Raw genomic sequence first — 24,373 nt, forward strand, 5'->3', positions numbered from 1 at the left:
ACAAAAAAAAATGTTGCAGACATGGAGAACTGTTGCATTTAAGATACTTTTGGGGAACTCTCTTAAAATCTGTCAAGGTGTTTAATGTTCCATACAAGAATAGCTTACAGATTTATATTTAAAATGCTTTTATTTGCAATGAGTGCTGTTCAACTTTACTCATAAAAATTGTTAATTGCAGTGTCCTCTACTTGTATTTCATGGGATTCTGGCAAAATTTTCAGGATGGTGACACATAATTGACTTATGAAGGATATGTAGGTTATCATTGCATTAAGAAAGTGTTCTCTGCAGTATGCTGTTCTAGATGCCTGACATCAGTTTTTGTTCCAGACTATAGTGGTTATTGCCATGGGGGTGGGGTTGAAACTGCATGCAATGGCCTTGCATTGTTCTAATTAAGATATGTTGTTAACATTTTAAATGGTGATGCCTGCCTAATCACTATTTTTGTGCACAGTATTAGAAAAGTATGTAACCCTCCGCTCCTGTTGTGTTGTGGGTTGTGTCTGATATATTTGTTCTTGTTTTACTACACGACAGGGATAGGGCACTTATACCAACAAAGAAGGCATCAGTCCTATGGAAACCTACACTTGCAGATACTGAGAATGAGATCATTGTCCAGGCCCTCCATCTTCATGGGGTTCTTAGATCCTTGTTTAGCTCACAGGCCCTTCTATGACCATGCTGGCAGCAGGTGGTGAATGATGTGAATGCTGTAGATAGTCATGGGTATGATTACAAGAGTGTCTGACATAGGACCACTGATCTGATCAAGAATACTGTAGATAGAGCCAAGATTATTTTACAGGAAAGAAGAATCTAGTAAACTTCTTTAAAATTGTTACAAAGTCTGTTCGTAATGACCATGTGGTACACACACACTGTTGAAGTGTACATGATGAAAGTAACAAGTGGTGTCCCTCAGGGCTCAGAGTTGGGACCTGTGATTTTTAATATTTATAAAAGTAAAAAACAAAAAAAAAAACACTGCCACATACAAGAAACATAAAACTTTGGCATAAAACCTGTTTAATTACCACTTTTGTCAATCAAGACTTCTTCAGAAATAAAAACCATAGCTCATAAAACCATCTTTAAATACATTTGTGTTACTTGAACATAATCAGTCAATAATTCAATCAACTATAATAACACTGAACACCAATAAAATAATAAAAGAAATACTACATATATATTTTTTAATTTCTTCACATATATTCTGCGGTCCTTTAAAAAGCATTTGATATTAATCACACCATTTAATCCTGAGGATTTATCAGCTCTAAGGTTTATTTGCCACTTTGTCTCCCTCTGTTCTAAATAATTTTTGAAACTCCCCCACCGAGACTCAATTCAACTTGTTCCAAAACAGAGAATAGAAACTTGCTGAAACCCCCACATTCTGTCCAATGTCTATAAAGTGCATTTTTGCCATGCTTCTTTTTGATACTGTTCACATGCTCTCTAATTCTAACAAACACATTTCTAGTGGTCATACCTACATAAAATGTTTGACATTTATTACATACTGCAATGTAGACCACTCCCTGACTTTTACATGAGCAGTGTCCCTTTACTGGAATACTATAGGGAATATGTGGCAATTCTATATAAGGCCCTTCTAAAATATATCTGCACATGCTGCATTCATGACATTTATACATCCCCTGTGGTTTAATGGTGGGTATTTCGTCAATAAGAAAGGAGTCTCTACCTCTTTTGAATAAAGTTTTCCGATTATATTCATTTCTATACACAAATTGAGGTTTATGACCCACACTTTTCAACAATTCATGGTTCCCATCTCTTATTTTCCAATTCTTTGAGATAATGTTTCTGATAATGCCAGCATCCATAGTCATTGACATATCGAAACATAAATGTCTCTCATTTAACTGAATATGATTATTTCTTTTAGGAAATAATTCAAGTGCTTTCCTCAAAATGGGCGGATACCATACTTCTCTTCTGTTCCATACATACTGAATCTGTTGATCCAGTAACTTCTCATCATACCCTCTAGCCATAAAAAGCTTTTTGATGTACATGAATTCCTCAGTCAGAGAATGATCTTCCATGGTCATTCTACTGGCTCTGATGAATTGTCCTTTTGGGATATTATTTTTTATAAATTTAGGGTGCTGACTGGAATAGTGTAGATAACCATTCATAAACGTGTTTTTTCTATAGATTTTACAAATACATTTATTACTATTATTGTTCCATTTTAAACTAACATCTAGATAATTATTAGATGTACCAGTACCCCTACTGTAAATTTAAAAAAATTAGAACTAGTGTTCAACTGTGTAACAAAAGATTCAACAGTTTCAGATTTTCCTTCCAAAATGAACACCAAGTCATCAATGAACCTTTTGTAATATACAACATGGAAAGTATCTTTATAAATACTTAGAATATGTTGTTCCCACCATCCCATGACAATATTTGAGAATGAAGGAGCTACGGGTGAACCCATAGCTATACCATGAACCTGCTTATAATACTTGTTGTTAAACAGGAAATAATGATTATTTAAAATAATATCCAACAAGTTACGATAGAAATTAACACAGGTATTGTTTACATTACCACATTGGCATAAATAAGCTCTGACATATTCAGTTCCTAAGTCATTGGGTATGCACGTGTATAATGAGACAACATTTAAAGTATGCAAGATATGTCTATTAGGATCAAAAACTACCGTCTCACTAAACTCTCTAATACTATCTAGAAAGTTCCAGAAATCTTTTAAAAAATATTCCATACTGTGTACAAATGGTTGTAAAAAATTATCAACCATGATGGAAATACCTTCAGTGACATAACCAGGGGCTGATATAATTGGCCTAAAGGGAGGATCTATGAGACTCGTATGGGTCTTCAGAATGCCAAATAAAACCCCAATTTTAAGATTTTTGATGTTACAAAAATTATATGTGACTTCATTTAAGTCACCACACATTAAACTGTCATATAGAAAATATGCAATATATTTGTAACACTTGTGAATATCAATGCTGGTAACTTTCTTGTATTCATTTTCATTAGATAACATCATTTACATTTTCTTAACATATTGACTTTGATCCATAAGCACCAACATGCCCCCTTATCACTTTTCATAATACAAATACATTTGTTACCACATACATCCTTCATGGCTGATCTTAATTCACTGCTTAAATTGTTGAAATACATCACATTACTATTGTTGTACAACTGCTCTTTAATATCAGTCTCACATGCAGTTTCGAACAACTTCAGTGTATGATTTAATAAAGGGTTGTAACAAGAAAGTTTCACAAACACATTCTCTACACACTTCACATCTTTAAGTAAATAATTCACATTAAATTTTCTAATATATTTTTTAAATCAAGAATTGTACTAGTGACATTCACCTTCTTAGAAGGCACAAAATTAATACCCAGATGTAACAATTGCACATGGTGTAAGTCTAAATTAAAACTAGACAAATTTAAAATGTCTTTAATCTCTTCATTGTACCTTACTCATTTTCCGTGGATGAGTCGGACGCCATCTGACCCTTCTTTCAAGTCGTCATTAATCTTGTTTTTGCTATCCTCTGTTCTTTTTCTGAGTCTAAAAAACTTTTTGGTTTGGCACCCAACTCTCTGCTGGTATCATTCTCCAAAACATGAATGTCTACTTAATTTAAATGTGTTGTTTTTCAAGCATAATGCCCCCATTGAGACTACCAACAGTCATTCTTGAATTCACCGAAGGCGTACCAGCATTTCTGCCCTTAGTCACTTCAGCTGGTAAACCTAAATGCTTTTTCCCACATTGTTTAAGATGGACTGGCTTGGGATTATGTAGATTTTTACCAAAAGTAGAAAAATTAGTATTTCTGTTATTTACAGAAATAGAATATGCAGTATCAGTCTCATAGGATCTTAGATCATGATCTAATTTATTATTCTTTCTTTGGATCAACAGTTTTTCATGCTGTTCAGGATCTTCCATGATAACTGCATGTTCAGTTCTTTCACTGAACTGAAAGTGAAATTTAGACTCATTGTCTTGCTCCACCTTCAAAATGTCTTCCTTAAGTTCTATTATGGTTTTCAAATTATGTTCAGTCAACAAACCCAAGAATTTGATCCCAGCTTCATTAAAAAATTCTCAAATTAAATGCTAAAAAGTGTAGCAGCATCACTTTTGGTAGACAGTGCCTCCTTTTATCATAATATGTTATATTATTCACACCACTACAAAACAACTATGTAGTCAGGGCCCTAGGAAATTGAGTTGATAACTCCCTCTCTTTTGACAATCATGTGACAATGGCTTTCAGGAAGTACAATATTTAGCACAGTTTATTGTCAAAGGATTATTATCAAAGTCTAAACAGGTAGTCATTCCCTTATTCTCACCATTGATCAGACTAATTATTGAGTACAATGCCTCTTTCAGGATGTATCTCACTAACCATATCAGTTGTAAAGACCCAAGACGTTTGTAGCCAAAAGATCACAGAGCTAAATTCTCTGCATTATCAAGAAAGACTCTAATCCTTTATTTAGAGTTTTATAAACGTCTGGGTGGGAAGGTCTCTTTCTTGCTTCCTGCAGTGAGACTTTGATATTCTTTTTCTTCTCAAGACCAATCTCTCTACTAATACTAGAACCAGGGGCCCAAATCTTTACCAACAGATAAATAATATAGTAATAATATTGTGCAGGGAAAGATTTACAATCCAACACTTCCCAAACCTCTGGAATAAACTTCTGATACATATTAAGCAGAGTGAATCACTATTTTCTTTAAAACATTAACTAGTTGATTTCTTGGGTTTATATTATAACATCGAAGTAGTAAAAAGTCGAATGTTAGAATATCGAACCCAAAACAACAAATGCTGAAAATAGTGAAGCTGCAGAACATCAAATTCTTTCCTAGGGAAAGAATTTGGTGGACTGTTTCTGCCGCTTCACTATTTTCTCCACTGTGGTGCGCAGGTTACGGACTGGGTTAAGGTAAGTGTGCGATTGGACAGGGTTAAGGTGAGTGTAGAAATGGGATAGTTAGGGACTTTAGGGTTAGAGAGCAGGTAAGGTGAGTGTGTGATAGTTAGGGGCCTTAGGGTTAGGGCGTGGGTAAGGTGAGTGTGCAATAGTGAGTGACCTTAGGGTTAGGGAGTGAGTAAGGTGAGTGTGCAATAGTTAGGGACCTTAAGGTTAGGGAGCAGGTAGGGTGAGTGTGCGATAGTTAGGGACCTTAGGGTTAGGGAGTGAGTAAGGTGAGTGTGCAATAGTTAGGGACCTTAAGGTTAGGGAGCAGGTAGGGTGAGTGTGCGATAGTTAGGGACCTTAGGGTTAAGGAGTGGGTAAGGTGAGTGCGCGATAGTTAGGGACCTTAGGGTTAGGGCGCAGGTAAGGTGAGTGTGCGATAGTTACGGACCTTAGGGTTAGGGTTTGAGTTAAGGTAAGTGGATAGATAGTAGTGTATGTACGGTTTAGTGTAGGGTTAGAAGTAGGATTTTAAGTGTATATGTGTGGATTACTTTTTTTGGTGTGCTTGTGTTGTGTGTGTGTTTCTCGGAACAGCTAATTTTTTAACTGGGAAAAAATTTGCTGTTCTGAGCTTTCAATTATATCACATTTCGACATTCCAAGTTTGAGCTTATGGTGTTCGATATTTTGGGATTTCGATTATGTGATATACACCCAATTTCTTAGGTGGCCACAAATTTACACCAGGATTGACCAGTATGGCTGTCCTGTAGAAAGGAGGTGTTGCTTGAGGGATGTTACTAGTAAAGCATAAAAGGTCATGAAACTCAATGGTCTTGGAATATTTATGACTCGATCTGTGAATGAATGTCACCTAACAGAATGAAATAACATTTTCAGGGGTTGTAATGGATTCAGCATTTGAGACACTGGAAGCCTGACTATTTTTTTTATTATTGCCCAGACTTTTTACATTCCATGAATTACATATCAAATTTAGATTTTTTTTTTAAAATGTATTTTTGTTTGCTAGGTAAGTGAACTGTCCTTCTTGGACCTTTTTCAGTCATGACTCACAGCAAAAATGCATATACATGGACAACTTAGTGCGGCCAGCCAATCATATTTTCTTGTAAGATGGAAGTAAGCCAAAGTTCTGGGGAAAAAACTCACAGAGGTATAGTAATAATATGCAAAACATGACAAATGACCCAAGAGCAGGATTGAACCCTGGACCCTAGAGGTGGGAGCCAGAGTTCTTACCAGTGAATTAAACTACACTGAGTGTATGCTAACCTCCTATGCGACTATTTTGACTCTGCCATAATTTATTTTATTTTACATACACTTCTGAGGAACCCATTCACTTTTTAAACTTTATTAATGTGGCATTAACCGAGTGCAATATATAGTGTGTATCCACTTTAGGAGATGTCCAGCTTCTGTATTTTGTCATAATACTTGAGCAGCTATTTAGGATTTAATGCTGTCAATGTGTAAAAAGCATTTGAAGTACATGGATTTAGAGGGCTGAAGATTTACTTTTATGAAACAGGCAGCTTAGTGATGGTTGTGCTAACAGAATTTATACTGTGTTTTGTATTTGAAGAGGGTAAAGGTAGTTGATATTCACAAATGAGATGAGAATGACTACAAAATGAAAAGTATAGTTGTAAAAAGCCAAAGCCATCTGAAATCAATGGGGAAAATGTAGAAAAAATGCTGGTGAATGGAATATGTGAGATCCGTTGTTAGAAATTTAAAATGCCTTGCACTGTACAATTAGAGAATGCATTTTATAAGCTATAGTCTTCCCAAAATAACTTGTCTTAAAAAAGTACATATATAGAGAGATGTTCATATATATATATATATATATATATATATATATATATATATATATATATATATATATATATATATATATATATATATATATATATATATATATATATACATGTATATATATATATGTGTGTGTGTGTGTATGTGTATGTGTGAGTGTGGGTATATGAAATACATATACACATTCACACTCATACCTAACTACTTATACAATGGGCCAGATTCATGAAGGCTTGCATGGAGTCTAAGAGTAGAGTAAGACTCCATGCAGCCAACATGTCTGCTGAGCGATCCAGGAACAGCTGGCAGGGGCGTGCAAGAGAGCTCCTAAAATGACTCTTACACAGACAGGGTTAATTTATGCAAATTACCTCATTTGCTGCTGAAAGCTATGCAAATGAGGTAAATTTGCGATCCAGGAAACCCTAACCTGTCCGAGTAAGAGTAGTGTTATTTGCAGAAATGTACTCCATTGTCAACTGAGTACCGTTCTGCAAATAGCAAAATGGAGCCGTGACAGCTCCAAATAAAGGATGTAGACAGTTGAGGAAGCATGCCAATGGCCAAATATACGGCCATTGGCAATTTTTCCCATTGCAAAATAAAAAAAAATAATAATTTTTTTTACCTCTATCTCAGACGTTTAAGCGTAGTGCAGAGCCGCGCAAAAGTGCTGCACTCTAAAAACCATGAAAAAAAAAAAAGCCACAAATAGGGATTTTATTCAAAATATTCAACTGCCATGCAAGTGAATGGCAGGCTGAAGACAACATGGCTACTGAGTAGAGGTTGCTAAGGGGGTAAGCTCAGTCTAAGAGATGTAACCAAGCATTAGTAGGCAATCCTATGCAGATGAGGGTATGGATAGTGAATCCCAATTTTATATGGCATATGAGTAAAGTCTGTGGAGTGTAAGAGTAGGATAACTGGAGTATCAGAGTAGAAGATAGGTGACATGATGAGGGGGGTATGTATGAAAGAATGCAAGCTCATTGGAGCAGAGTGGCATGTGTTTGCTGTCAGTTACTCATCACTGGAAGAGGCGTGTCAACAGGTATCCTAGCTAAAGCCAAGAAATTGAAGGTGTATGCCGTGGATAAAACTAAAATTTCTTGTTGAAGTGCCTGCAACGTGTTTGCGAGCAGGTGCGTGCCTGTAAATCCGAGTAAGACTGTGTGTGCGCCTGTGTGCAAGCATTTAAGCCGGAGTAAGCATGTGTAAGGTTGTTGAAATCTGTGTAAGCTCATTTGCGCCTGTGTGCGTGCGTTCAAGCAGGAGTCAGCAAGTGTTAGGCCATGTAAACATGTGTGCGTGCGTGTGAGCTGGTGTGCGCGTGTTTGCGCTTGTTTGTGCGGTGCTGCCCCCTGTGGAAACAGAAAGGGAAAAGGAAGCACAACAAATAGTAGGAAGTTAACCAAGGAGAACTAGCAGAGCTAGCAGGTGAAAACAATCAGAATCAGGCAATTACACAGGCAGTACACTAGCCCAGCCCAGCCCAGCACTTAAAACTCTGCAAACAACTTTCCACCATGTTTTCCTCAGAGACACTGCAACACTGCAGTAAACTAAGAGAAGTGAAAACTTAAAAAGCTTTACTGAGACAAAGAAATGTTAGGGGCTGCCATTGCTGTTATAAGGCGACATATGCAACATGCTGAGGGTGGTGACAATGCAAATGCTGCTGAGCAACCCACAGTGAGGAGATGGAGAAGAGTGTACAGGCCCAGGATAACCTAGCAGGGGCTACATGAGCTGGATATAGTGGAGCGCTATAGAGTGGACAGAGACCTCATGCAGCAAATTGTTGAGCTGTGCGGGCCACTCCTCACACACAGAACCAACAGAAGGGGAACCCATCCCAGTGGAAACCAAGGTATGTGTTGGCCTAAGAATACTAGCAACAGATACCTTCCAGAAACCAACTGGTAATATGATGGGGATTTCACAGGCATCAGCATCCAGGGTACTGCACCAGCTCCTGAATGCCATGTCAGCACATGTCGGTGATCATGTATATTTCCCCAATTCCAATGAGGTATTGGCCAACAGTATGCGTCTTTTCCAGCAAATAGCGGAATACCCTGAGGTAGTGGGTGCAATAGACTGCAATCACATATGCATCAAAACACCAGCTGGTGAGCGGGGTAGAGTCTACTTTAACCGCAAGGGCTTCCCCTCCATCAACTGCCAGATCATGTGTGATGCCCAGGGCATAATACTGAATGTGTGTACTGGCTGCCCTGGAAGCTACCATGATTCCCATACCTGGCATCTGACACAGCTGTACCAGACATTTGCCAATGGGGACATCCCTCATGCTCACCTAGTGGGGGATGCTGGATATGCACTGGAGCTGTGGCTGATGACACCCATCACAAATGCACACACACCTAAACAGGAACGCCATAATGAGGCACACGCACAAACACAAAATGTAATCGACCGTGTGTTTGGGCTGCTCAAGTCATGTTTCCGGTGCCTGGACACATCTGGTGGAGCCTTGCAGTACTCACCAGCTACATGTACCCAAATTGCCATGATATGTGCTATGCTACATAATATGATCCTGCGAAAACAGCTGCAGCAGGAGCAGCATAGGGCCGGGCCAAACAGCCCCCACCATTGCCAAGGCCCTCACAGGCAGAGCGTGACTCAGAGGAGGAACAACCTGAGCCTGCCCCAGTAGGCAGAACGAGGTGTGCCCAGTGTGATTTGGCCTTGGCAAAGAGGCAACGCATAGCACATACACTGGCTCAGTAGGAACCCTGGAAATGATACCTCTCTCTGACTCGCACATATAGTAAATGGGATGCCCAACTTGACACTACCTGTTTTCAAACATGTATAGGGAGTGTACTATGTGCATCCGGCATAGGCAGCCCTGCAGCACCACCTGAGGCATGATTGCCATGTTTTAAGCAATATAAAGCAGTGCTAAACAGCTTTTACCACTATTTAGTATATGTAAACAAAATTGCACACACTAACTAGCACAACTTTGGGCAATGTTGAGCAATATTGGGCAACGTTCAGCAATGTTGGTTAACATTGAACAATGTTGGGTAAGTTCGGTCAAAGTTGGGCAAAAGCAGGTAAACATGCTCATATTTGCTTTATTGGTCCTTAAGCAGTCTGGTCTGCCCAGTATGAAAATATAAAGCAATGACAGTCCTCGAATCCAGGACACTGTGCACTATAGTCACAGTACTGAACCACTAAACCATGCCAGTATTTCACTGGTCAGCCTGTATGAAGAAATGTTGATAAGTCTATGCAAAGTGTCTCATGGAAACCCTGCAGGCACAGCATAATCCCTGTAGAGTTGTGACACAAAGGTGAGCCCTGCAGTAAAAATACAACTTGATTTTCAACACACATATAGTATAAATGTTAATATTGGGCATGTTCACACATGTCAACAAATGTAGTGGACTTCAGACAGCAACATACTGAAAGGTCACACTGGGCATGCTCACACACTTGAATAAATGAGGCAAATGTCAGACAACAACATACTGAAAGGCCAAACTAGGCATGCTCACACACGTAGGCCATGTCTGAGTACAGCAGTGGGCCACACATATCTGGTAGTTGCATGTGTTAACCCAGGAACCTCTCACTATTCACCAATCCTGCCTTGTGCACACAGTTATATGACAACAGACACATATATAATGTATTGGAACCCTGTCATAATCAAATATGTACTACAGATACTTAGGTTGTTCATAGAAAGTGGAAAAGCAAAGAAGATATAAAAACCTGCAATCAGTATCATCAATAAACAATGTGCACTCCAAACATTATCCAATCCAAGTTATGGAAAGATTATCTGTGAAGTAGTCCAGACAGAACCATGACATTTCTTTCAGCTATGTCATAATTAGCAATGTACACTCATATATGTCCTGAGTCAGGGCCAACTGTAAATGACTGACAAAGCCAACATCATGTCAGATAGGCCCATACACACATACCCACCTCCCACTGACAAAAGGCCCTATCATCATACCAGGAGATATCACATGTAGAATGGGTAAACAGCTCCTTCCAAAGCTGAAAACATGGCATCAGTTGGATTACATTATTTCCCTATATGTGTCATAAGTGAACTGCAGAAAAAACAGACCCTGCACCTGAACAGTCTGTTGAGCCTCACCCTCTCTACAGAATATGAAACTGTTGAATGGGTTACAGCAACATATGGCACACTCCACAAGTGTTGGTGCACAACAAACCATGGGAACTATAGTCGTATAAGCCTATGAAGTCTGATCTGCAAGGCCATGGAGTCCATCATGATTGAAGTCATAAACAGAGCTATTGGAAGCCTACAAACACACAACCCTACCCACTTTGGTTTGGTCATGGGAAGATCATGGTTCCCAAACCTGCTAGACTGTTTGCAAGGCAGCCACCCAGGACATACATCACTGAAATGAGCTACACACGTCCCGCATAGACTTTGAATAGGCCTTTTCCAACATCCCAGACACATGTCATATCCACAAAATCAACAACCTGTGCATAAATATGTATTGCCATCTGATAGATTGGCAACTGGGCCACAGATAGATCACACAAGGTAAGAATTGTGGAGTCCTGTTCAAGCTGGTAACACCTGCTGTCCCCCATGGCTCAGTCCTGGGATTGCATAAAACAAAGTGCACACACATTACCATGTCTAGTCTGATGATGTCAGCATCCTACAAATATAGCAGGAGAAATTAAAACACCGAGTAAAGCATACAGCGCATCATGTTGATGCGTATTTTTCTAGTATCATAACATAGTTAGGTAGGGGTTTGAATCCTGCAATTGCTGTGTGTGTGGAGGGGGGTGCATGTTTGTGTGTGATTTCCTTTGAGAGGAGTGCCCTTTTTGGAGACTAGGAAAACACCTTAAAAGTGGTATATTCCTCTTTGGCAAGTCTGATGATGTCAGCATCCCACAAATATAGCAGTGGAAGTGAAAACTCCCAGTAAAGCATATAGCACTTCGTGTTTATACATATCTCTCAAGTAACATAATATAGTTAAGTAGGGGGTTTGAATCCCGCAATCGATGAGTGTGTGTGTGATACTGTTGGTCAATGTGTTGTGGGTTTTGCTTTTACTACTGTATGACATATCAGTAAAACAACAGCATGTGCATTGCACACTTCAGGTATCTGTGTGGCAAATACATATATGTACATGTGACCTCAATTAGTTCATAGGTGTGAAGCCTGCTTTCTACATGAATAAATCTGTTACCTTTGTCAGATTGTGCTGCTACTTCTCAGACCTTAGGTCACATATGTATGTTTGTGACAAGGACAGCCACTGTAGTGATCTGTGGCCTAGGTCATCTGTGTCATACACACCCATGACAGTTTCTATAGAATAGTCTGAGTGAGGGTTCATGCCTGGGGTATATTTCAGACATGTTCAAACACAACAAAGTCTGTCAATAATGGACATTCATTATAGGTGTACAACAACTTTGTGGATATTCATAAAGACCCCTTATTGCTTCTGAGATACACCGAGGGACTTCAGAATACCTTTGGAAATGTGAATACTAAAGGACAGATGACATAACACTTGGCTGTATGTACACATCGGTACCCGTTCTACATGTTGGGGGCTACTACCTATGTGGTACTGTCTGGATACTATGTTTAGTAAATGTGGATGACTATGCTATAGTTGGCTTATAGTTTTACAGCATGGGTTGGACAAGAGGTATCTGTCTGTATGATACCCTTGGGGAGGATAAGTGTCTCATCCGGAGAATGCATTGCAGGCAACTGTATGCATTTCCAGATGTGGATGGACATATCCCTAGTGTGTTTGCTTGTACCTAAGAGGGCTACATGCCAAACAGGAGTGGTCCCAGGAATGGGTGGCGGTCAATACCAGTGGTTACTGGTATAGTACAGTACCAAAGGATCCGAATGCTACTGAGTTTCCTACATCTGTGTGTCAGTTGTCAAGACATCATCTAACGATTGGTTATAGTCAGGCTGTTGAGGTTGTGTATACTACCAGAATGCAAACCAATGACAGATAGTAACAGTATCACCCACAGCATAGTGTCAAACCATGTCATACACACATGTGTATCCAAGTTAAAACATATGTGTAGTAAAATGCATACTGGCCACCAATAGAAACTATGAGGTGTTAACACTGTGTAATACAGGGAATGTCACCCTTCCCATGTGTCCACTATGCACGTACATGCAGACAGTGCACCTCCACCATGTTCACAAATGTACACCTGCAAATCTGTACTGCACACATCACACACGTACTGTCCACTCACCAACACATGCTGCCAGAACTACACACATCAGCCAAGTGGCACATGGGCAGACAATACATTTTTGGAATTAACACTGGTGTAAACAATACTACATTGATAATCGTAGCTTTAATGCATCATGCCTGCTCAGATAAACCTACATGCACACATGCACACATAAACACATGCACACATGCACACATGAACACATGCGCACATGCACACATGAACACATGCACACATGCACACATGAACACATGCACACATGAACACATGCACATATGCACACATGCATACATGAACACAAATACACTACTCACTAAGGTAGACACACACACACACACACACACACACACATGCACACAAACACACCAACAGCAATACAGAACATACTCATTAGTAGTTGATGGTGGAGTACTGTATCACAAGCCAAAGAGTCCTATCACACATGTCAGCATGCAGGATGTGTGTTGCTCAACAGCATGCAGTGCGAGTGTAGAGAGGCCTTTTTAATAACAGTATACATGTCTTTGATGCATGTGTGTTGTTCAATGATTGGCCTCACCCTGGAACACAATGTGTACATGGACACAACATTGCTGTGCAAGTATTAAATGTTTTTCAATGTCTTGTGCACCATCACTCACAGGTATACATACCATGGCTGGATGCACACAACTATCAGGTGTATAGCAATGAATGCTATGTGTAGTACTGTAGTTACTGTAACTGGATGTAGTGTAGTACCATAAGCCATCATCAGGCAGCATCATGTGGTCACTCAAGGCCACTAATGTGTGCCACACTGGCAACTATCTTGGTGTACCTGAACTGCAGCACTGTGGCTACATTAACCATTTCATAGGCAGTTGTTACATGGGTATGTAAGGCGTTCAACAGGGAGCATTGCCTAACATGAATGTGTTGTGTGTTGAGGAGTTTTGCACCACCCCATGATAGGCCTCTACCCATCAGGTATAGTATGTGTGCTGTGTGGATGACATTTGGGATACTGGAGTCTGACCTTACAGCAGGTGTCTAAATATGCCATGTGTATCATATTAACACGTATTGCATATGACAAAGTGGTGTATGTTGTGTGCATGTGTATTGACTCTGCCTATACAATGTCCACTACAGTGTACCAGAATTGTTTGGGATGCTCTGTGTATGGCATGTGTTTGAGGCAGCTACTTGTGTTACTAGGATGTGCATAGTCCCACAGAAAACATGCAGAGCATGCATTATGTGTAGGTGTTTTACACATATATATGGCCTAAAACTCACCTATGACATGCACATGTTATTTGCTATATTAAATGTAGAACACTCACCAGCATGGGTCTGCTGTCTTGCTGTCACACCAGAGGGACCTACAAGGATATGAGACAGTTTGTCTGTGTCAACAACTATGGCATTGCTGCTGTGAGTTTGCAATTTTACAGTAGTACAACGGTTGACAGTCACAGGCATACAGATTATGTTTCAAATTATCAGTATTGCACAACACCAGGCTCCACATCTTCTAAATACACAGTACACATCTGACATATGCATGTTCTCACAATCGAGCTAACAGTAGTCTACAGATATGCCATGTTACCCGCATGCTCCGAGTCAACTTGCTGGCCTCCATGATGACACATGTCTGTTGTAGTGGTTGGCCAGGAGCCACCACACTGAGGAGCAGCTCTTCCACTCTAGTGAGGAGTGGATGTAATGCTGCACCACCTCCTGTGGCAAGCTGTTGTCTGCGGACATCGGAGGCATGCTGCCGGACATGCCTAATTAAATCACTGCAGTGATGATGTACCTGCTCATAAGTCCGGTCATGCATGCCTATGTTATTAACCCGATGGACAACATCTTGCCACGTGCAGTACATTCATGCTGGTCCTGGCTGGTTCTGGAGAACAGCAGGGTATGATAGGTTATAGGTTCAGAGGTTGGTACTGAGCTATCTGCCCAAAGGCATATATTAGCCCAGCCACGTTGTGCAGTATTCACCGCCCCTTTAGTAGTTCCCTAGACCCTTGTACTAGCAGCTAGTACCCTTGGCCCCTATCTAGCAGTGCTGTTGGTGTGATCCCTGGTGTGAACTTTCTGTTACCCATCCACTCATCAAGGTTCCTCTTGAAGAGTGATAGTGAGGAGCTCTGTCTTATGTAGATAGGAACCCTGTTCCATAGTAAGGGAAGTCTCTGCGAAGGGAATCTATCCCTCCAGCATGTTCTATTCATTGTTGTGTTGAGGTTTATATCCCTAGAACGTGTAGCTCGAGTAGATTTGGTTTTGCTAAGATGGAGCATGTTCAACAATTCTGGGTTGGACATGGCTCTGTACGTTAGACAGAGATCGCCTCTGAGAAAGTGGTATGCAACAGAGAACAGTCTTAGCTTTTTCAATCGTGCTACATAGGGCAACTGTTTGAGGCCAGTAATTCTCTTATTTAGGTACCTCTGTAGTCACTCCAGCTGCTGGAGATGTCTAGCCAGGTACATTCCAATTGGTGCATTGTACTCAATAATGGGTCTGATGAGGGAAGAGTAGAGGGGCACCATTACATCCTTAGATCTTGATGCGAACCCTTTCATGATCAGATGGGTCACATAGAAGGATTTTCTAACCACTTTGGCAACATGGTTATCAAAGGAAAGCTGGCTATCTACTTGGGTCCCTAGATCCCTTATTTCTTCTTCAGATTTCAGGGGATTACCTCCTATGTTGTAGTTTGCGGGTACTCTGTTTTTTTCCAAAGGGGATTACTATGCATTTTTTTGCATTTAGCTTGAGACCATGGCTTTGACACCATGCATCAGTCTCATTTAGGCCCTTCTGGAGGATCTCCTTGTCGGCCGGAGACTCTATTATAGCACCCAGTTTGCAGTCGTCCGCAAACTTAGTCAGCCACAGCCCTTCCATGCTTGACTGTACTTCTGAGAAGTATATGCCAAGCAGGAGGGGCCCAGGACAGAGCCCTGAGGCTCACCACTCATTACTGGTCTGGATTCAGACATAGATCCCACTACTCTTACTTTATGGGATCTGTCTGAGAGCCAGTTTGCAATCCATCTTGTGACATAAGGGTTTATGCCCAGGCTGGTGAGCTTATCAATAATACCCGAATGGGGAATGGTGTCAAATGCTTTAGCAAAGTCAAGGTAAGTTGTGTGTACCTCCTTTCCCTTATCTATAGCATAAGTAACTGTCTCAAAGAAATCCACCAGGTTCAGGAGGCATGATCTGCCCTTGACGAAGCTGAACTGTGTGGGGTCCAGCAACTGGAGGTTCCCAATCTCTCCATTTATGAGTTCCATAATGATTCACTCCATAGCCTTACAGATCAGACTGGTCAGGCTTATTGGTCAGTAGTTCCCAGGGTCAGTTGTGGCCCCATCCTTGTGTAGCGGGACCACCATTGCCATGCGCCATTCTCTGGGCACATATCCTGTGGAGAGGCTGAGACTGAGCAGGGTATTAAGATGCAGGGTTAATTCCTTTTGGAGCTCGCGTATAACACAGTCTGGGACACCATCTGGTCCCATGGAGGCAGTGTTTTTAGCTTTAGATAGAGCCTTGTTAACCAACGTATCAGTAATAATTGGACTTACACAATCCCCTGGAATGGTAATAGGCCCTGGAGGTGGTGAGGGGGGTGGAATTTGCACTGAATCTGTCATCCAAGATGTTGGCAATGTCAGAAGGGTCAGTGTATTTTGTTCCATTTTGTACTAGCTCAGAACAGACCTGAGCATTGCCATTTAGGTTTTTGATGTAGCCATAGAAGGCCTTATGGTTATCCTTGGCATCCTTGGCAACTTTCATTTCAAAATTAGCTTTAGTTGACTTGATGAGGGCCCTCAATTTCTTACTAATGCTGATCAGGGATGATTTTTCTACTTGAGATTTGGACTTTTTTTGTATAAGTCTCCTCCTTTTATTGTAAAGTTTGCTTATGGCTGGGGTCCACCAGACTGGATTCTTCTTGCTTAAGGAAGGAGTCTTGGTTTTATTTGGGATAGCATGGTCCATGCAATCCTGAAGATGCATATAGAGTGCCTTGGTGCAGGATTCCGCATCCTGGATATCATTATCCTTCTGCAAGGGAATAGTGAAGCTTTCCACTTCAGATGCAAGTAGTTTGAAGTTAGCTTAGGAAAGGTTTTTGACTATGGTTTTTTTGACTGGGGAGGTGGAGGGGTGAGGCTGTCCAGATTTATCAGTTTGTGGTCGGATCTGACCAAGGAGGGAGTGATAACGGGTGTGGTAAAGTGGGCGCCCATATTTGTTGTTGTACTAGGGTGGATATTATGATTTCCTCCTCTTCAGGGGAATACGTAGGGTTGTGATGGTGAGACATGTCCCTGGAAGACAATAAAACAATACTTTTGAGCAAGTCGTGGCACACGTAACATTCTAAAGTACAGATATCAGTGAAATGCCATATATAGCAACCTGTTGGATGTCAGTAGATACACACTTTTAATACCACATATCAGTGTTCAGCCCACAAATGCCTGACAGTGCCTGGCACGTTCTATATATTAAACCATGTTCTGCACAGCAACAAAGTGAAACCAGTATGTAAGACTATACAACAGTACATGGCACATGTGACACAATGCACCACCTAGCCCAGGAGGTATATATGAAGCTAATGCATACAGAAATATGTCATCCATTGAAATGATTGTAAAGTACAGTTACAGTACTACCAGTACACCACACTTCTTGTTGATAGCAAACCCCTAAGTAACATATGTGCACATTCATCAATATAGGTGGCAAACTGCTGTACTACACTATACATGTTGCTAGATATGCACTTATATCCTGTAACACAAATATGACCGAGGCCATGTTACAGGCATATCCACACACACATCAGACATACCTACAAGACACAAAGGTATGGCAACCCAGATGAGCTTTACCTGTGTGCCATACAGTACTGTGTGTCAGCACTTACAAAACCTTATGCCTGAGGTATGTAATGTGTGAGAACTACAGGTAACAAACAAAACAGTGTTTCCAAGCAATGTGGATATATACCATACTGTGCTGTGTAGGCCTACAGCTTCAGGTAGTACTACAGTTCATACGGGATTTGTATTCACTAGTGTTAACAATCAATAAGCATACATGTACTGCTTTAGTCTACAATGGCACACTCCAGTCAACACTATGGGACTACGTCACATCGTATGCCACACTGCTTTTCCTGCCTAGTAATAGCATACATATCTTTTGTGGGGATCAGAGCTAGAACACTACATACCATGATATAAACAATTTCCCACTAATCTATCACACATATACACAACGTTGACACATTCACCTACACATTCACCATCCCACTCAGTCAACCTCACATAGCAATTAATGCAACAAGTACATGCGTGTGTGTATCGGGTCCTAGGTAGCTAATAGGCTATTAGCCGTAGGGCCTGTAAAAGCCTAGCCATATGGTACCCTGCCCTTCAACACCCATGTAATTTAAGTTCATGTGCCCCTATCATGCAGAGCCACAGAGGTGATTCCCAGGTTGTATTTCCTATCTCACATCCATTCATCATGATTATTCATGACGACTGCTAATGAGGACCTTTCTTTGCTATTGATAGGTAGTTAGTTCCAGAGTATGGTATGTGTCTGAGATGGGAATGTACCACCCCAGCATGTTCTGCTTTTTGACATTACAAGGTTTAGATCAGCACAGTGTGTAGCTTGTAGGGATTTTGATCTGTTTACATGGAACATGTCCAACACCTGTGGGTTTGGCATAGCTTTGTATGTTAGGCAGAGGTTGCATCTGGGTAGGCGGCATGCGACACAGTGTAGCTGTGGTTTTGTAAGACAGTCTGCATAGGGCATCTGTTTGAGTTTGGTAATACTCTTTGTGAGGTATGTGCCTGGTGTCTACAGTTGCTGTAGATGTCTTCTGAGGTACATACCAAAAGGGCCATTGTACTCTATGATGGGTTTTATGACTGATGAGTAGAGTGGAACACTGACCTCTTTTTCCATGGATGACACACCTTTTGTGATGACATGTGGACCGTACACAGTTTACATAACTAGTGTGGCACTGTGATTATCAAAAGGGATACTACTGTCCACCTGTGTCCCATGGTCTTTTATCACACTTTTGGTGCTGAGTAGACTACCACCTATGTGGTAGTTCATGGGTACAGGGTTTTTAACAAAAGGGATGGCAATACATTTACAGCATTGTGGTTGAGCATATATATAAACATCCATTGGTGTACATATAGGTTTACATATAGGCACATATACAGTCCACCATTCATGGTGGGAATATCAATTATGCAAAGGTTGAGAGGGATACAGTTATGTAATAATATTGCACAGTCTTGTGCAGAATGCATTGAAGGTATTCTCAGCCCATGTATCTTTAGCAGGACTCCCTGTCTGGAAGACTAAAAACCTAAAAATTCATACCCACAGTGTTTAAACACCACATGTCATATACCAGCACTGTATGCTGTCTTGTTTGCCACACACTACAACCTACAAAAATATGCACATAACAACCTTTACCAACATATATATGTCCACCCTTCACAAACAGTTGCAGTATGTCCCTTGCTCTATGCACATGTTAAGATGCTAATATATCTGACACATAAATATCTCTCCATATGTGTGTGCCATACACACACAAGGTCCACATTATTGTATGTCCGTAGACCTCACGGATGACCTGTTCGGCCTTGCTACAACATGAACAGTTGTCACATGTGTGCATAACAGTAATATTACAGGGAGCATTTATAGCTGCTAATGCTACATTACTATACTAGCCTGGTACAGCAGTTGCCAATGCTAAGCTACACATTATATGACTATCATGCATGTGTTACTCTGTCACATCCAGGTTTATATAGCTGTTTGCACTACTCCACCAAACAGCCATTATACACAGTACTGTACAGAACATAGATAACATGATCAGATGTTTGACATTTAATGCTGAGCTACATATGTCACAGTTATGTCCCACTGCACACAGCTACACACTAATTTGTCCATGGCAGTAGTTGCATGACATCAGTGCATACATACCTACTGCTGCCACGTATGCATGTTTCAAAGTATTTGCAGTACTCTTCATAAACATCTACTACTTGCCGGTAACCACATATCTGTTACATACCTGTTTGTCACTTTCAGGTCCGTCTGTGTATGTTTTGACAATTTTTTTTGGTATTAATTAAGTAAAGTTTGCTTTTAGTTAAATTTTTTTGGGTTATTAATTAATGTAATGTAAAATAATGTAAAATAAATAAATAAATAAATAAAATTAATTAAGTTTTTTCTTTACTTAATTAATATTTTTGGTTAGTAATTCAGTAAATTTGTTTTACTTAATTACATTTTTGTTTTATTAAGTAATATATATTTTTTTACTCCTCCCCAGGTTTACAGATGCTAAAACACATGCAATGTAATGATTGCATGTGGGGATAGCAAGTACAGTCTGCTTTTATAGCTATCTGCACATGTGCATGTGATGCCCTCTGCACCAATTGGTGCCCAGCATTTGGTAAATGCATACAGCCTGCTGTGTGGTAATTGCAGTACTCACTGTCATAGCAACCCAGTGCTATAAATTGCTAAGTTAAGGCGTAGCCCTTTCAGATTTCCAGAGTGTGGCCCATGCTTATTTGCTGTGGAGACTGTTGTTTAAGTCAGAAGGTTGGTATACTTCTTATATCTGAAGCCAGAGGAGTAGACAGTGATGTACATGTTGTACTCAGACCTGACTGTTGCCACTTCCAGTACAGAGCTATCAGTGTAGAGTTTAACTCACCCCTACAAATGCTTACACAAGATATATATGAGTATGTAGTTTCTTTTCTACTTATATAATTAACTGCCATACAAAAGTAGTTATTGAAAAGTATTCTTTTGGCACATGAACTGTTTGTGAACTGTTATACTGTGCATATTAATGTACTCACTTCTGCAGGGTTTGTGTTTTTTATTGTTGACATTAGCACAGGATTCTCAGGAAAACTGGACAATTCCAGTACTGAGTATGCCTACCTACATCCTTGGTAGACCCTAAACACACATGTATATTTAAAATTTGGAGGGATGCAGACATACAGAGAGCATTATGTATTATTGTGTGAATGTTATCTTACTGGACTTAAAGGATTGGTGTGTACCTGTTAGGTTATCAAGGCAGGTGGTCTGTCCACCTTTCTGACTAACGTCAGTACTTTTCAGAGGGATTCAGAGGGACACAGCTAAAATATGTTTCACATTCAGGGACATCCCTGAAAAGTAGTCACAGTTAGGAAGTATGGCCTCTGCCCTAATCAGATATGTCAGTGTTTGTCCTGCTATGATACTGTGTGGGGGTTGTAAAGTGCCTCTATAACATTATTTGCTGCTAGAATGGCTGCTTCTCTTATCACAGTCATGAAATGCAATTCCACAACAATTGCTGGTAAAGATCCATAGAACAAGCTATGTGTTATGGCCTTCCTATTTTTCCTTTACATTCACTCATTGTATTGCATGATATATTTATTTCAGCACCAAGTTATTGTATATCTGCTGTGGCTTAGTGGTACTTCATGCAGTCTAGTGTGTCCAAGGTCTGGGGTTTGAGACTGACATAGGTGTTTTATTTTGCTGCTGAGCAGAACAAGGGCCCTGACATACAGACTGACTAAGGCACTTTTAAACAGTTGTAAGTGGGTTTGCGTGGGTTTGTGCGACCCTTAGCAATACTTAGCTAAGCGCACACATGCACACACTCACTTAAACCCGCTAACTACTGCTTAAAAGTGCTTACTCCTGCTAACCCCCGCGCTAATTTCTTTGGAAAAAAAAGAAAATGGGGAGATAGGAAAGTGGTGAAAAGGGGGGCACATAGTGGGAAAGACAGTAGGGAAACCAGCTCGGAATGTGCAGGGTGTAGGGAAGGTCCATAGCTGCCCATTTCTTTACCAGCAACAGCTGTGCATATGCAATAAATTTGGAGTGAAATTTGAAACCTTCCACCCCTGAGAGAGGGGTGAGGACAACAAAGTATGTTGTACTGCCAAGTATAATTATCAGTTTACATGTCCAGCCGACATGTGTGCGAAATGGGCAGCTATGTATGGGGCGTAATTTTTCTGTGGGAACAGATAGCCCTTTTTTTTTCAGGTGAGAGTGGAATGTGAGGTAGAGGAAGTAGGTATATTTGGGGAGGTAGGTTGTGGAGGTAAACAGACAAGACAAACAAGACGCATACAGGGCGGAGTATGAGACATGGGTTGGATGAACACAATTGACAGGGACGGATGTTTGGAAATCGCAAGCCCATGAGCCCACAGATGGTAACAGTGGAACTGAGATCCCCACCCATGGGCCGTTACCACTGCACCTTCACAGCCCCGAGGGTGGCTGTGCTGGGGGCTGTGCAGGAGGGGCAGGCTCACCCGTAAGTCACGCCACTCTTGCCTCGAACTGGCGTAGGGGATCAGCGACTGAACTCTGGATCTCCCTACGAACCACAGCCTGGACTCTTCTGAGGGTGACAGGTGGCCCTTCTCCGCCCACGCTTGCACAGGGGGGATGAGCCCCATCCCCTGCAGTGCTTCCACCCAAAGGTGGCACAGGACTGATGGAGGAGGGGAGCCCAGGCTGAGCACCGGACCTGCTGGTGCCAGGTGCAATCGCCAGCTGAGGAGGGACAGGTGGGTCCACTGGGACCGGCCTTCCCATACGTTCTGTGATTAGGTGTGTTTAATTACAACATAGACAACAGCATTCCAAATTAGTTGTAACAGCATGAAGTAATATTCCCATTAACCCAACACATCAGGGTTCCAACAGTTGAACAGCAAGCATAACACATGCATATATTGAACGACAGTGGACATTACAACAGCATGCAGGGATGATTGGTGGCAACAGGCCACCAAGATTGTGGTGTTTGAACAGGGCACATTCATCAAAGTAAATGCAGATATTTATAGAACAATAGGACATATGTCCCAACAAATGTTTTGAGATTAGACATACCCATTGAGGTGTGGAATTGCATTGTTTATGCACATACAGTAGGGTGTAAAAATAAACCTCCATTAACATCTTATAAGTACTTTTAGTCTACACTACATTCCCATTGACTGCGGCAACACGCATTAGGTTGTGTAATTGGTTTGGCTAGTTCATTATATACCTGACCTATATCTGACATACTAACTGTCCAAGATGCAGATGTTACTGCTACATAGTTATATATTTTATTTATATTTATATATCTACATATCTGGATGTGTTTAAGTGACATTTTCAGTTAAATTTCTACAGAACCCTACATTTCATGTAGCACACTCACATTTCTGGGGAACACATTAACAAGCTACTCGTGTGCCAGATTTACCTACGCATGCCAGCCATTAACTGACTGTTGAGGACTATATATATGCTTCACAGCTACTGGCACTTCTTCATCCTCTTTATGTGGGACTGCCCAACTGCGGGTTGACAGCACTTAATACAACAGTACTATTTATATAATGCAAGGGTACAACAACATTTCAAAGTAAGTGACACAGACACACTCCAAGTATTATACCTTTATTAATTACATTACACACTTTTCTACAGGCTCTCTCCTTTATTTGATATTACAGTGCATACGGAAGACATATTCAAGACATATTATACCTTTATTAATAGGTTACAACACTCTTTTTTAGGCTTGCTCACTTATTTTATATGACAGTACATGCAGAGATATTATTCCAGACTTATTTTACCTTTATTAATGGGTTACTACACTCTTTTTCTGGCTCTCTGACTTATTTTATATAACAGTGCATGCAGAGGAATTATTCAGGGCATTTTATGGCTGTATTATTGGGCTACAACTCTTTTTTTCAGGCTCTCTCACCTATTTTATATAACAATACATGCAGAATAATTACTAACCTGCCTGGTGGCACAGCCTTAGCAGCCTATCTGCATAGGCTTGCTGATTCGCAGCACGGACACCAGCAGCTGTGAAGTAAATGAAGGGATATTGAGACATGCCTATCCATTATATAGACTAAATTAGCATGTCTTACATACTGCATTCCATGGCTACCTACTCAGTAGTGAGGCATCTTGCATGTCACGGGCATCCTGTATCCATTGGTTCAGTAGATCCTGCTTCCATCTCTTCAGGTCTGCATGGTGGTGATGGACCTGCTCACCAGTTCGAGGGACACCTGTGGCAC

Source organism: Protopterus annectens, chromosome 10.part0 (assembly GCF_019279795.1).
Source record: "Protopterus annectens isolate FY-2018-M chromosome 10.part0, PAN1.0, whole genome shotgun sequence".
Lineage (NCBI taxonomy): Eukaryota > Metazoa > Chordata > Ceratodontiformes > Protopteridae > Protopterus > Protopterus annectens.